Genomic DNA, 15,256 nt, shown 5'->3' on the forward strand with positions numbered 1-15,256 from the left:
TAGCCCTTGGTCATGACTCTCAGTTCCAGTACATTACACAGGAGAGTTATATCTTTAGCTTACTGACCAGCCTTGGTCATGACTCTCAGTTCCAGTACATTACACAGGAGAGTTATCTCTTTAGCTTACTGACTAGCCTTGGTCATGATCTCATTCCAGTACATTACACAGAGTTATATCTTTAGCTTACGAGCCCTGGTCATGACTCTCAGTTCCAGTACATACACAGGAAAGTCATGACCCCATGACGGAGGTTTCTGAAGATAATCTTCTCCGGGGTCAAGCAGTGTCAAGGGTCTGTAGAATTCAGCTCGATACATCGTTTCTTAAAATGTAACTTGGTAAATGCTTACCTTGTACCTGTTTGTCCTATGCACTGTAGCTGCTGCCTGCCTTTTTTGCTGAATCCCAATATTTTTACTACACAAGACAAACATAGATATAAGGTAAGCGTTTCATAAATCTATTTTTTTTAAAGTATTGACTTTGGCGATCGATATAGTCGGAGCTGAATTCCACGAGCCTGTCCGCTCAACTCTGTTGGTGGAGTTCCTCAATACTTCCTCACCAGGGAATTGTACTGTACTTTACCCCATGTGTAACTAACTCTGTGTTGTTGTTTTTTGTCGCACTGCTTTGCTTAATCTTAGCCAGGTGCAGTTGTAAATGAGAACTTGTTCTCAACTAGCCTACCTGGTTAACTTCTTATGCATGCAGGGGCAGTATTGGAGTAGCTTGATGAAAGGTGCACAGAGGTGCCCATAGTAAACTGCCTGCTCCTCAGTCCCAGTTGCTAATATATGCATATTATTATTCATATTGGATAGAAACAGTTGAAGTTTCAATGTTTGAATATGTCTGTGAGTATAACAGAACTCATATGCAGGCAAACCTGAGAAAAAATCCAAAACAGGAAGTGGGAATCTGAGGCTCGGGCATTTTCCACCAAGATCCTATTGAATTCACAGCGAGATATGGATGAGTTTGCACTTCCTACGGCTTCCACTAGTGTCAACAATCTGTAGAACCTTGTCTGATGCCTCTACTACTTTCACTCTTTAACACCTGCATTGCTGCTGTTTGGGTTTTTAGCTGGGTTTCTGTACAGCCATTTGAGATATCAGCTGAATGTAAGAAGGCTATATACATAAATTTGATTTGATACATGTGAAGGGGGCCTGAATGAGAACAGGAAATAGTCAGGTCTGCCATGACTGACCATGCTTGACCATGCGCGTTCACATGGAGGGAGCTCTGTTCCATCGCTCATCTGAAGTCAAACTGTTCTCCGCGTTGGACTTTTCAGATTTCTGTTAAAAAACATTGCATAAAGATGACACTTCAATACATCGTTGACACATGTTTCTAACTGACTGTTACGGAAGCTTTTGGACATTTCGTCGAGCTTTTAGGGTGACGTGTATTTGGAAACGTTCTAGAAAATGATAGAAAGCTTGATTTTACCTTGACACTTGATTTTGAAAGTTGCCCGCTGTTGTTGTATGCCCTGTTTTAACAGAACGAGGTATMRGCTGTCCCCGCGAGAATACGTATCTGTGTGCTCAAGACCGTCATGACTGCGCATATTGCGCAAATTCATTTCATCTTTCTGTCTGAATAGGATTTTATATTTTATTTAACTAGGCAGGATAACATTATATTTTACCCAGTAATCTCAGATCATATGTGAATTGGCTTGAAGACCCDTTTGGCAGTTAATCACGGTTCCACACTGATCAAAGAAAGCAACTTCTTTACTCAAGCTGTTTTTAATTGATTACGTGTCGATAGTGCCATCMTGTGGTTTAACGGAGCGACTACACATTGCATCCATCTCTACTTCACTGATGTCTTTTCTTTCAGGTTGAATAATCATACAAATATATTATATCTTAACGACCAAAACAGATATTCTGAATAATTCCACAAAACCATAATTAAGGAACATGACAACAGTAATGGAATGTCATATTTTTGTTCCAATATAAATCACGGACTTCTCAAGAAGGTAGAAAGAGCTTTTAATGTCAAAATAGAGCCAATCCATTCTATTCTAAATGACATACATTACACACAAGATAGTATCTATACATACATAGTCTATGTTAGACAGACAGAAAGGTTACATTTCAACTTCTGTAGGTTCTGCTTCTATCAAAACAAACAGTACAACGTATGGCAGCTCACAGAGGGAGGGACACTTTAAAACTGCAGGGGGTGTTTTGAGTTTGTCTTTAAAGTGTGTGTCTTGACTCTCCGTGTGAGTGTGTGTCTTGACTCTCCGTGTGAGTGTGTGTCTTGACTCTCCGTGTGAGTGTGTGTTGGGTGAGATGTTTCTGGAGCGCAGACATCCACAGGTGAGGTACTGCAGACTAAGTGTGTGTGTGTCAGCGTGTGTCCTGTGTGCTCCGTATGCCCTATGTGGTGTGTGTCTCTGGTGGTGCCTGGCACTTGTTCTCTGCGTGCCTATGTGTTTGTGGTATCTGCATGCCGTGTGTCTCTCTCTGGTGTGTGTTGTGGTGTCTCTGAGTCCAGTGTGTGTGTGTGTGGTGTGTGGTGTGTGTGTGTGTGTGTGTGTGTTGTGTGTTGTGTGTGTGTGTGTGTGTGTGTGTGTGTGTGTGTGTGTGTGTGTGTGTGTGTGTGTGTCGTGTGTGTGTGTGTGTGTGTGTGTGTGTGTGTGTGTGTCCATGTCTAGTTAGGGAGATGGTCCTGGAGCGTAGACATCCACAGGTCAGTACTGCATAGCCTTCATGCTAACGTGCATCAGGGCCCAGGTTGAACAACATATGGTAGAAGGCGTGCACTGACAGGCCGCCCGTCTCATCTGCATACTTCAGTGCCAGATGGGCGTGTACAGCGGGTTGGTGGTTCCGGAACCGTGCAGAACTGCCCTGCTCAATCACCTTCTTAGTACACTACAGGGGAGTGAGAGAGACTAGTTAGTGCACTGCTGGGGGAGGAAGAGAAGGAGAGAGAGACTAGTTAGTGCACTGCTGGAGAAGGAGAAAGACTAGTAGTGCAGCTGGGGAGGAAAGGGGAGAAAGACAGAGGGAGAGAGAGGGGGGGAGTGGGGGGAGGGAGAGAGAGTAGGCACACAACACACTCAGACAGGTGGACTAACCCTGGCAATTGTCATCGGGGGTCTGTCCTAGCGTCTCAAAGATGTCGACGGAGGAGGGCAGGTAGACGTTTTTAAAGTAGTTGACGGTATCGGCATCGGCCCAGGAACTCTTTCTGACGGACGTCCTGAATCATCTTAGATTCAAACTCTGTATGGACCGGGCCTGGCTCTATCATAGACATACTAGGGGGAGGAAGAGGAGGGAGGGAGAGGGAGAGAGGGGAGAGAGAGAAAGGAAGGGGAAGAGGGAGAGGAGGAGAGAGAGGGAAGAGGAGGAGAAGAGAGAGAGAGAGAGGAGAAGAGGGAAGAAAGAGGGAGAGAGAGAAGAGAAGACGGAGAGAGAAAAGAAAGTAGAAAGAGAAGAAAGAGGGGAGAAGAAGAAGATCATTTATGTTGTTTAATTGTCCTCCCGAACAAAATATCATATTAAATAAAAAAAATAAAGACATTAATTTTGGAAAACATAGCTAGCTGTATTAGAGAGACTCACGTGACGTTAAACTTGAGCAGCTGACAGCCAGACACTCACAAAACCCTTCCATGCAAACTTAGAGGCAGCATACACGTCATTAAACACAACACCTGAGATCAGAGAGTAGTATTTCAGTATTTCTATAGGATCCCACTACTGCCACTCTGTTGCGAAGCCATTATGTAAAACATTAAAAAATGGGTTTCATTCAATTTCAAAATGCAACAACAGACATAATATTTATGAAACAGCGATTTACAGTTGAATTTCTTACATTACATAAAAGTCCACCGATATATATCATAATCAAAACATGTTTAATGATGTTCGATTACACGGAAACCCATGCTCCTCCGTTCACCAGCAAACATAGATGTAAACATCCAACCTTTTCTGTGTTTCATGTTTGGTTCAGCAGACTAGGACAGGAAAACACATCTGACGGCTATGGGCAGAATATAAAAATGGCCGCCAGCGGCCCGCCAGAGGCGTTTTTTTGCCTCAAACTGTACAAGTGGTAACCGTGTTTCGTGCTTTTATGAAAAAAGTGAACATATCACATCTGCCACATATCGCCTTGGACCACTATGCATGTGTGTCCCCTCCTCTTTTTCATATCAGCAATCATTCAACTCAATATCAATCAATCAATCAATCAATCATAGTTACCGTACCCTGTATCCCATGAAACTGCTGACCACATTGAGAGTGTCCTCCCTTCGCTCTTCTTCATATCTGGCCATCACCGTCTGATCATCCGGATACACCGAAGAAGTTGGTCTCAAACACACTCTTCATCTCAGCTATACTGATGCTTTTCCACCGGTCCCACCAGACCTATACCTGCATTATTAACTAGAGAGGAGAGAGGAGGGGGAGGGAGAGGGAGAGGTGGGAGGGAGTGGGATGGGAGAAGGAGGAGGGAGAGAGAGGTGAGAAGGAGGGGGAGAGAGAGGTGAGAGGAGGAGGGAGAGGAAGAGGTGGAGGAGGAGGAAGAGTGAGGTGGGAAGGAGGAGGGAGAGGTGAGGCAGATGGAGGAGGAGGGAAGGAGAGAGGGGAGGGAGTGGATGGGAGAAGGAGGGGGAGAGAGAGGTGGCGGGGAGGAGGAGGAAGGAGAGGAGAGGCTGGGAAGGAGGAGGGAGAGGAGAGGCGGAAGGAGGAGGGAGAGAAGAGTGGGAGGAGGGGGAGAGGAGAGGTGGGAGGAGGAGGGAGAGGAGAGAGAGGAGGGGAGGAGGGAGAGGAGAGAAGAGGGGAGGAGGAGGAGAGGAGAGGCGGAAGTGAGGGAAGGAGGAGGAGGGAGAGAAAGAGGTGGGGAGGAGGAGGGAGAAGGAGAGGGGTGGCAGGGGAGAGAGGCATGGAGGGAGAGGAGAGGTGGGAGGAGGAGAGGATGAGGCGGAAGGAGGAGGAGGGAGGAGGAGAGAGGGAGAGAGAGGAGAGGGAAGGGGGAAGGAGGAAGGAGGGAGAGGAGAGGTTGGGAGGAGGAGGGAGAGGAGAGGGCGGAAGGAGAGAGGAGGGAGAGTGCGGAAGAGGGAGGAGGGAGAGGAGAGCGGAGGGAGGAGGAGGGAGGAGGAGAGGTGGGAGGAGGAGGGAGAGGAGAGGTGAGGCCGAAGGAGGAGAGAGGGAGAGGGGAGAGGATGAGGAAGGGAGGAGGAGGGAGAGGGGAAGAGGAGGAGGAGGAGAGGCGAGGGTAGGAGAGTGGGAGGAGGAGAGAGGAGGCGATGGAGGAGAGGTGGGAAGGCGAGAGAGGATGAGGAGAAAGGAGGGGTGAGAGAGAGGTGGGAAGGAGAGTGACGAGGAGAGGGGGAGTGAGAGAGGAGAGGAGAAGAGGGGAGAACGGAGAGGGGAGGCGAGGGATAGTGGGGAACGAGAGGAAAGGGAAGAGGAGGATGGGAGAGGAGAGGTGGGAGGGAGAAGGGAGGTTGGGAGAGAGAGAGAAAAAGAGAGGTAGAAGGGGGAGGGAGAAAGCCGGGGCGGAATGGGGTAGAAGAGAGAGGAAGGATGGGAGAAAGCAAGAAGGAAAGAGTGACAACCCCTGTTTCACGTAGGTGATCAGAGCACTCTTGTCTCTTCAAGTTGTGTTCCAGTAAGTCACAACACAGAGGCAGTCTACACCTAAGGCTTTAGCCCAGTCTAATCGGGCTTTCAACTTACTACTGCCGTTGAGAGTTGTAATAGTAGAACGCAACAAGGCTGATGAATGACCATATTCCCCTTTGCTCCTAGGACCTTTGCCATCTTAGGACTTTGCCACCGTAAGGACCTTTTGCATCTAGGAAATGTTGTGTGACTGGACCTTCTCCAATAGTTAGTTGCATGTGGTGGATAAATACCCAATTGTCATACTTGCAGTAAAGATACTTAATAAAAGTGAAGTTCACCTAGAAAGACACAGCTTAGTAAACATCTAACAAGTACTTTGGTTTTAAATATACTTAAGTAATCAAAGTACAAGTGTAATTGCTAAAAAACTGTCAGTATCAAACGTAAGTAAATAAAATCATCAAATCCTTATATTAACAAACCAAATGGCACCATTATTTATTTCTTTACGATAGCGAGGGCACCTCCAAACTCCAACTAACTTACAAACGAAACGTGTGTTTAGTGAGTAGTCCGATCAGAGGCCAGTATGGATGACAGAATGTTCTCTTTGAACTGTGTGTGAATTAGACGCAATTTCCTTTCTGTAAGCATTCAAATAAACGGTACTTTTGGGTGTCAGGGAAAATGATAAGAGTATCATTGTTTCTTTAGATGTAGTGAAGGAAAAGGTTGTCAAAACTATGAATAGTAAAAGGTAAGTAGAGATACCCCAAAAAACAACTTCAAGTAGTACTAGTAGCTTTACTTAAGTACTTACTACCACTGATTTGATACCTGCTGGAACACATCAAGCATCTAAAGAGCAGATGAATTGGTAATATTTCCTTCTAGAACACAATGAAAGAACGACATTGACAGAAGGGGACTGATCCTATTGATCAAGCACTCCTAGCCTGAGACACATGATGCACATATGGCCCTGAAACTGGGGTGCAGTTTTAAGCCTGTGGCCTCTCCAGTCTCTCAATGAACTATGGTCTGAACTGAGGTCAGTTTTGCATGGTTTATCCCTAATGGTTAAGGTCAGGGTTGAGGGAGGTTAAGATAGATATGTGTAAGAGATGTATAGTTGAGAACGTACAACAACACATAGTCTATTAGACCTTGAATAGATGTACCCTAATACCTACATAGTGTACTACTTTTCACCAGAGCCCTATGGGCCTACGCGCCCTGGTCAAACTAAGTGCACTCTACAGGGAAATGGCACCCATTTGGAACGTACGCCCTTTAGACTCCTGAGTGGCACAGTGGTCTAAGGCACTGCATCTCAGTGCTAGAGATGTCACTACAGACTCTGGTTCGATTCCAGGCTGTATCACAGCGGTCTAAGACACTGCATCTCAGTGCTAGTGGTGTCACTACAGACCCTGGTTCGATTCCAGGCTGTATCACAGCGGTCTAAGGCACTGCATCGCAGTGCTAGAGGTGTCACTACAGACCCTGGTTTGATTCCAGGCTGTATCACAACCGGCCCGTGATTGGAAGTCCCATAGTGCGGCGCACAATTTGCCCAGCGTCGTCCGGGTTTGGCCGGTGTAGGCCGTCATTGTAAATAAGAATTTGTTCTTAAACTGACTTGCCTAGTTAAATAAAGATACTTATTATAATTTTTTTTTTAAGATAATGGCCTCTTGTTTATAGATTTTTTTTGATTTTCAAATCCTAAATGTGTTCCTTAGTTATGGTCTGTTTTGTTTTGACAGAAGTGTTGCCTTGCGTCATAAAAACAGAGGTGTTCCTTCCTGAGTACACAGAGAATAGGGTGCCATTTGGGACGCAGCTCTTCAGAGAAGTCCATAGATCACAAAGGTTGTTCCTTCCTGAGTACACAGAGAATAGGGTGCCATTTGGGACGCAGCCCTTCAGAGAAGTCCATAGATCACAAAGGGTGTTCCTTACTGAGTACGTCTACATGTCTGTCCTTGATTCCGTTGATACACTGTTTGACTGACTCGTCCGTACACACGTCCAACACAGCTAGAGAGAGGCTCTTCCCGTACGCATCACCTGCTGCCTCCACCAGCTTGTCTTTACGCTTCAGGTCTCGCATGGTGGCAATGACTGGNCGTGATTGTTCGTGGTGTCGAAGAGAGAGGAGGAGAGAGGAAGGGGAGAGAGAGAGAAGAAGGTAGAAGCGAGAGAGAGACAGAGAGAGAGAGAGAGAAGAAGAGAGAGAGAAGAGAGAGAGAGAGAGAGAGAGAGAGAGAGAGAGGAGAGAGAGAGAGAGAAGAGAGAAGAGAGAGAGAGAGAGAGAGAGAGAGAGAGAGAGAGACGAGGAGAGAGGAGAAGAGGGGGAGAGAGGAGAGGTAGAAAGAGAGAGAGAGAGAGAAGAGAGAGAGAGAGAGAGAGAGAGAGAGAAGAGAGAGGAGAGAGAGAGAGAGAGAGAGAGAGAAGAGAGAGGGTGGAGGGGAGAGGAGAGAGAGGGGAGAGAGGAGGTAGAAGAGAGAGAGAGAGAAGAGAGAGAGAGAGAGAAGGAGAGAAGGAGGGAGAGGGGGCGAAAAGAGAGAGCGAGAGAGAGATCCGTTATGTGGCTAACTGTTTTTGACGGTTAAAGGTACTGTAGAGATAGTTATGATTGATGACACCGTGTTGCTGTACAGCTTGTTCTCCTGATGTGACTCCCAGCCAGACTTCAGTATCAGACACAATGCCCTAGACTGTATCATATGTATGTTGACTTGAGAGAGAAAACAGTCTTTGACCTGCTGACTTTTAGTAAATACAGAGTGCACTCAGGGTAAGGACTTTCAATGCTTTAGGGGCATTTTAGCTCATTGGTTTATGATTTTTATGATAGCTAGCTACTGTACGACTAGTAGTAAACCGAGGCAACCTTAATAAGCAAAGCTAATAAGAATTATCATGAGCAAAAACTGAAGAAGTCTTAGTAAACACCATGAAATAAGTGGGCCACGTTTACCACCGTTCTCTTTGTTTATCCATTACTGAATAATGACTAGGACAGTGACTTCAATGGCCCTTCACAATGGAGCATGGTCTTAACACATCAAAACTTTTAAAATAAAAAAATCTGATTATGTTCAGTGGAAATGTTCAACAAAAAAAAAAAAGTCCAAAACAATGGATGCTCAAAAACACTGGTGGACACTGGACAGCATATGGACAAAAATGTATCAAATTAAAGCTTCCTATCGTAAGATATCAAAGATATCAAAGTTCCCAACAACTAAACATTCACCATATAGTTGAGGTAGTCCTCGTACTGATAGTCAAAATAGCAAAACCAAAGCATAGTAAAACAAACAGTCTGATTTACAGTTGCATAGGTCGTCTGTAGCAACACGGCCCCACAGTTACAAAATATATATTTTGGGTGCAAATAATCTATAGTAGGTCAGGGGTGTAAAATATATATATGTAGGCCAGGGGTAAATATATATATGGCGGTCAGGGTGTAAAATATATTATGTAGGTCAGGGGTAAATATATATATGTAGGCCAGGGTGCAAATATATACAGTGGGAGAACAAGTATTTGATACACTGCCGATTTTGCAGGTTTTCCTACTTACAAAAGCATGTAGAGGTCTGTAATTTTTATCATAGGTTACACTCAACTGTGAGAGACGAATCTAAAACAAAAATCCAGAAAATCACATTGTATGATTTTTAAGTAAATAATTTGCATTTTATTGCATGACATAAGTATTTGATCACCTACCAACCAGTAAGAATTCCGGCTCTCACAGAACCTGTTAGTTTTTCTTTAGAAAGCCATCCTGTTCTCCACTCATTACCTGTATTAACTGCACCTGTTTGAACTCGTTACCTGTATAAAAGACCACCTGTCCACACACTCAATCAAACAGACTCCAACCTCTCCACAATGGCCAAGACCAGAAAGCTGTGTAAGGACATCAGGGATAAAATTGTAGACCTGCACAAGGCTGGGATGGGCTACAGGACAATAGGCAAGCAGCTTGGTGAGAAGGCAACAACTGTTGGCGCAATTATTAGAAAATGGAAGGGGTACATATATATATGTAGGCCAGGGTGCAAATATATATATGTAGGCCAGGGTAAATATCTATATGTCGGTCAGGTGTAAATATCTATATGTAGGTCAGGGTGTAAATATCTATATGTAGGCCAGGTGTAAATATCTATATGTAGGCCAGGGTGTAATATATATATGTAGGCCAGGGTGTAAATATCTATATGTAGGCCAGGGTGTAAAATATCTATATGTAGGCCAGGTGTAAATATATATATGTAGGCCAGGGTGTAAATATAATTGTAGGCCAGGGTGTAAAAATCTTATTTGTAGGTCAGGGTGGAAATATATATATGTAGGCCAGGGTGTAAATATATATATGTAGGCCAGGGTGTAAATATCTATATGTAGGTCAGGGTGTAAATATCTATATTAGGCCAGGGTGTAAATATCTATATGTAGGTCAGGGTGTAAATATCTATATGTAGATCAGGGTGTAAATATCTATATGCAGGCCAGGTGTAAATATATATATGTAGGTCAGGGTGTAAATATATATATATGTAGCCAGGGTGTAAATATATATATATGTAGGTCAGGGTGTAAATATATATATGTAGACCAGGGTGTAAATATATATATGTAGACCAGGGTGTAAATATATATATGTAGGGCAGGGTGAATATATATTGTAGACCAGGGTGTATATATTATATGTAGACCAGGGTGTAAAATATAGATATAGGCCAGGGTTTAAATATCTATATGTAGGCCAGGGTGTAAATATCTATATGCAGGCCAGGTGTAAATATATATATGTAGGCCAGGGTGTAAATATCTATATGTAGGCAGGGTGTAAATATCTATATGTGGCCAGGGTTAAATATATATATGTAGGCCAGGGTGTAAATATATATATGTAGCCAGGGTGTAAAATATCTATATGTAGGCCAGGGTGTAAAATATATATGTAGGCCAGGGTGTAAATTATCTATATGTAGCCAGGGTGTAAATATCTATATGTAGGCCAGTGTGAAATATCTATATGTAGGCCAGGGTGTAAATATCTATATGTAGGCCAGGGTGTAAATATCTATATGTAGGCCAGGGTGTAAATATAATATATGCAGGCCAGGTGTATAAATATATATGTAGGCCAGGGTGTAAATATATATATGTAGGCCAGGGGGTTGTAAAATATATATATGTAGCCAGGGTGTAAAGTATATATATGTAGGTCAGGGTGTAAATATATATGTAGGTCAGGGTGTAAATATATATGTAGGCCAGGGTGTAAATGTATATATATGTAGACCAGGGTGTAAATATCTATATGTAGGTCAGGTGTAAATATATATATGTAGACCAGGGTGTAAATATTATATATGTAGACCAAACAAGTAATTAATCATTCTCTGATGTGATTAGAGAGAATGGAATGTTACCAGTATGTGCCCAAAATGGCACCCTATTCCCTATGTTGTGCACTACGTTTGACTAGAGCAGTAGTGCACTACATACTGTAGGGAAAAAGGTGTCATTTGGGACGCATGGATTGCACATGGATTGCATATGTGTGCCATTCAGAAGGTGAACGGGCAAGACTAAATATTTAAGTGCCTTTGAACGTGGTATGGTTGTGGGTGCCAGGCGCACCGTTTTGTGTCAAGAACGACAACGTTGATGGGTTTTTCCACACTCAACAGTTTCCCCGTGTATCAAGAATGATCCACCACCCAACGGACATCCATACGAGGGCACAAGGCGAGACCCAGATGCAGACACGGGASGCAGATGGTTTGAGTCTTTGATATTTATTAATAATCCAAAAACAGTAGGCAAGAGYATAGTTGTGGACAGGCAAAAGGTCAAAACCAGTTCAGAGTCCAGGAGGTACAGTGTGGCAAGCAGGCTCGAGGTCAGTAGAGGCGGGTACAGAGTCCAGAAAACAGGCGAGGGTCGAAACCGGGAGGACTAGCAAAAGGAGAACAGAAAAGACAGGCACACGGGGAAAACCACGCTGGTTGACTTGGAACATACAAGACGAACTGGCACAGACAGACAGAAAARACAGGTTTAAATACCCAGGGGATAATGGGGAAGATGGGTGACACCTGGAGGGGGGTGGAGACAAGCACAAGGACAGGTGAAACAGATCAGGGTGTGACAATCCAGACAACTTGACATAACTGTGGGAAGCTCCTTGTGGAGTCCATGCCCCAACGAATTGAGACTGTTCTGAGGGCATAATGGCTGCCACTCAATATTCGGAAGGTGTCCTTTAACATTTTGTACACTCAGTGTAAACTGTCTTGAAATTTACTCAAATTACTGGTCTTCTGTTGCACTGCATGAATGTTTCTGAAGGTTTTGACCTGGGTTGTACAGTAGGGTTGATTTTTATTTTATATTTAACCTTTATTTAACTAGGCAAGTCAGTTAAGAACAAAATCTTATTTACAATGARGGCCTATCCCGGCCAAACAACRCTAARTCGGACGACGCTGGGCCAATTGTGCGCCTCCACATGTGTTGATGGACAGTAGTCTTTTGAAAAATAGATATTTTAGAAGTCAATTGGACAACAAACCAAAAAAAATGTCAAAAAAAMATTAAATATAACATTAGTACGAAAGACAATCTAAATCTATAGTTTTATGATAATGGTTTGAGCTAATCGGGATACACAGGATTATTAACATTCTCTTGTCCAGATGTCCCCCCCCTGCTGTCAAGTTTCACTGTTTATATTCCAACCACGTACCGATAAGGACAAGTGATGATGGATTAATAGGTAGCTGATTGCAATTGTGATCGGTATAGCTGTTGAATGCAAAGCAAAGTACCACAGCACAACCTGAGTTGATGAAGTGGTGACTAACAACACGATATATATTAAGCATAAAAGGCCTGAGAGTGGGCTTATTAGCTAAAAGGAAGTTACATCGTAGCCAGGATGTTAGTATAAATATAGACTATCTGCTCTATACCATTTCCTGTGTTAAGCCACGTGACTGGACACGCAGTACGTACACTTGATACAGACACACACTTATGATACACGCCAACATTGTTTTGATACTGTACACGCCAACTAGGCCAGGAGTTTGTTCCTGACCAGGGAAACTCTGGGCCCTAGTTACATGATGGGCTATAACACAGGCACATCGTTTTTCCTAGTTACATAATGGGCTATAACGCGGGCTCAGAGTTTTCCCTACTTAAATGATAGATAGGTTATAACACAGGCCCAAAGTTTTTCCTAGTTACATAATGGGCTATAACGAAGGCTCAGAGTTTTCCCTACTTAAATGATAGGTAGGATATAACACAGGTTCAGAGTTTTTCCAAGATACATGATAGGCTACAAAACGGGCCCAGAGTTTTCCCTAGTCAGGTCTGTTCAGGACAAACACCTGATGCAAACCTCATGAACCCATGTCTTAGTGATTAACTCTATGTTAAGGCGACACTTGGGTGATTGACGAACACATTTTTAAAATGGCTTTTATTTTTATTGCTTGTTTGTATAAGGCATTAAGGCATTAGGATTCAATGAATTATACTGAGGCTTTAGGACCTCAACAAATTATACTGAGACCTTAGGACTCAATGTACTAGTTTGGCTAGATTGTTGTAGGTGACACCGATGTTAATTTGTCTCATTCAGGGAAGACAGACCTATATTCAGAGCAGTCAGTCAGTCACACTGTAATATTAAGGTGATCGGAATAGATAAGAGAAACAGCATTATATTCCACTTCGCAGTTCTTCCTCTGAAGTACTGTACACAGACTAGATGAAAGCTAGGACATAAACTCAAGGACTTCGTTTGTCTGTCTACCTTCACAGTTCCATCATCCCATTGATTTGTCGTAGTTGGCAATGAACTTGCTTCCTTCAAAAAAATCTAAATATTACCACATTTTTCTTGCGCTGCGTCATAAAATTGTTCTGGAGGGCGAATCAAAACAGGCGTGCCTGTTTACGTACCCATTAGCCTTTGTTTGACTTTGTTTTCAATGAGTGTCCATTTGTACTGGGGGGAAAACGACAGACCCTTCAGACTTTAGCACTCCGGGTGGGTGGGGGGTGGGGGGGGGTGGGTGGGGTGGGTGGGGGAAGAGGGAGGGTGGGCTGAAGGCCGGAAAACGGGATAGGGCCCCCCCCCAGTTATCTGATTGTAGGTTCAAGGTTAGATCTTACTGTCACACTGCAGCGGCTGGAAGATATGACTCGTGTGATTGAATTTAGAAAATGGAAATTCAGAAAAGATTCTTCCTCGCCTGAGCTCAGGAGATAGATGAATTAGATGTGGCAGAAATCACACCCAGAAATAGGACCTAGCCGATCCTTTTAGAAGAGCATCCTTGCCGTCCTTAAAGGAATAACTAAAAATATGTTTTGGCTCACCTAAACTATGGAGATATTGCTGTGCACGGCAAGTTGGCAACAGCTAGGAAATAGGAAAGGTCAACAACACAATTRTGGTGATTACCTGTATGGGATTTGACAGGAATATTCAATAAACTGGGCCATGTTCACGCTGGAATCTTTGGCTCCTTGAAGTTMACCTTTTATCAACCTTCTTTTGACCCTTCCACTCTTCAAGAATTCARGCCACGGTCTGTGAAACAATGCTGTCAAATAACAATGCTGTCAAAAATAGAAGGAATCGGAACTCCTACTGCGCCACGTCCCTTTCGTGAGTGTTGGTACTCCAGATACCTTTGTTTGTGGTTAGAGAGAGCCATCTTTCACCCCTGCCTCGGCCGGCATAGCTTCCTGTTGATCTAGTTACCTCATCTGTCTCCTCCCTCAGTCTGTATGCAGGTCGCCATGACACCTCGGTGCCAGGATGATTGTTGTGTTATGTGTCCCTGCCCAGAGTTATTTATTTATTCACGCTCTTCTCTGTGGATGGCCTTCCTGCTTTCCCGAGGGGCAATGTTTCAACCGTTTGTCACGCCCTGGCCATAGAGAGGCTTTTATTCTCTATTTTGGTTAGGCCAGGGTGTGACTAGGGTGGGCATTCTAGTTTCTTTATTTCTATGTTTTCTATTTCTTTGTGTTTGGCCGGGTGTGGTTCTCAATCAGGGACAGCTGTCTATCGTTGTCTCTGATTGAGAACCATACTTAGGTAGCCATTTTTTCCACCTGTCTTTGTGGGAAGTTGACTTTGTTTAGGACACATAGCCTTTGAGCTTCACGGTTTGTTTTTGTAGTGTTTATTGTTTTTGTTCGGCGTCATTTTGATTTAATAAAGAAAATGTACGCTCACCACGCTGCACCTTGGTCCTCTCCTTTCAACAGCCATGACACCGTTTATCCGGTCACACACAACAACTGACCTTGTGCGTCAAATGCACACTTGATATCAAAGTTATATTTTTTATTAGCTATATGAAATATCTAGCTACCTTTGACCAGGAAATAGCTGAAATAGTTTGTAAACTTTAATCTATTTTGTAAAGACAGTATCCCAGACTTAGCCTCTAAGGATTAGGATTATCCCTGAGATAGCCTCTAAGGGTTAAGGTTATCCCTGAGATAGCCTCTAAGGGTTAAGGTTATCCCTGAGATAGCCTCTAAGGGTTAAGGTT

The 15,256-nt window shown here is 43.6% G+C and overlaps 2 pseudogenes; both read right to left on the reverse strand.

Annotated features, from left to right (window-relative positions):
* Window positions 1-1,545, reverse strand: part of LOC112072227 (oocyte zinc finger protein XlCOF6-like) — a 26,758-nt pseudogene extending 25,213 nt beyond the window's left edge.
* Window positions 1,546-3,116: 1,571 nt separating this feature from the next.
* Window positions 3,117-13,650, reverse strand: LOC112072230 (retinol dehydrogenase 8-like; annotated as a pseudogene).
* Between the last annotated feature and the right edge of the window lie 1,606 nt (window positions 13,651-15,256).

Source organism: Salvelinus sp. IW2-2015, unplaced genomic scaffold, assembly GCF_002910315.2.
Source record: "Salvelinus sp. IW2-2015 unplaced genomic scaffold, ASM291031v2 Un_scaffold1859, whole genome shotgun sequence".
Taxonomy (NCBI): domain Eukaryota; kingdom Metazoa; phylum Chordata; class Actinopteri; order Salmoniformes; family Salmonidae; genus Salvelinus; species Salvelinus sp. IW2-2015.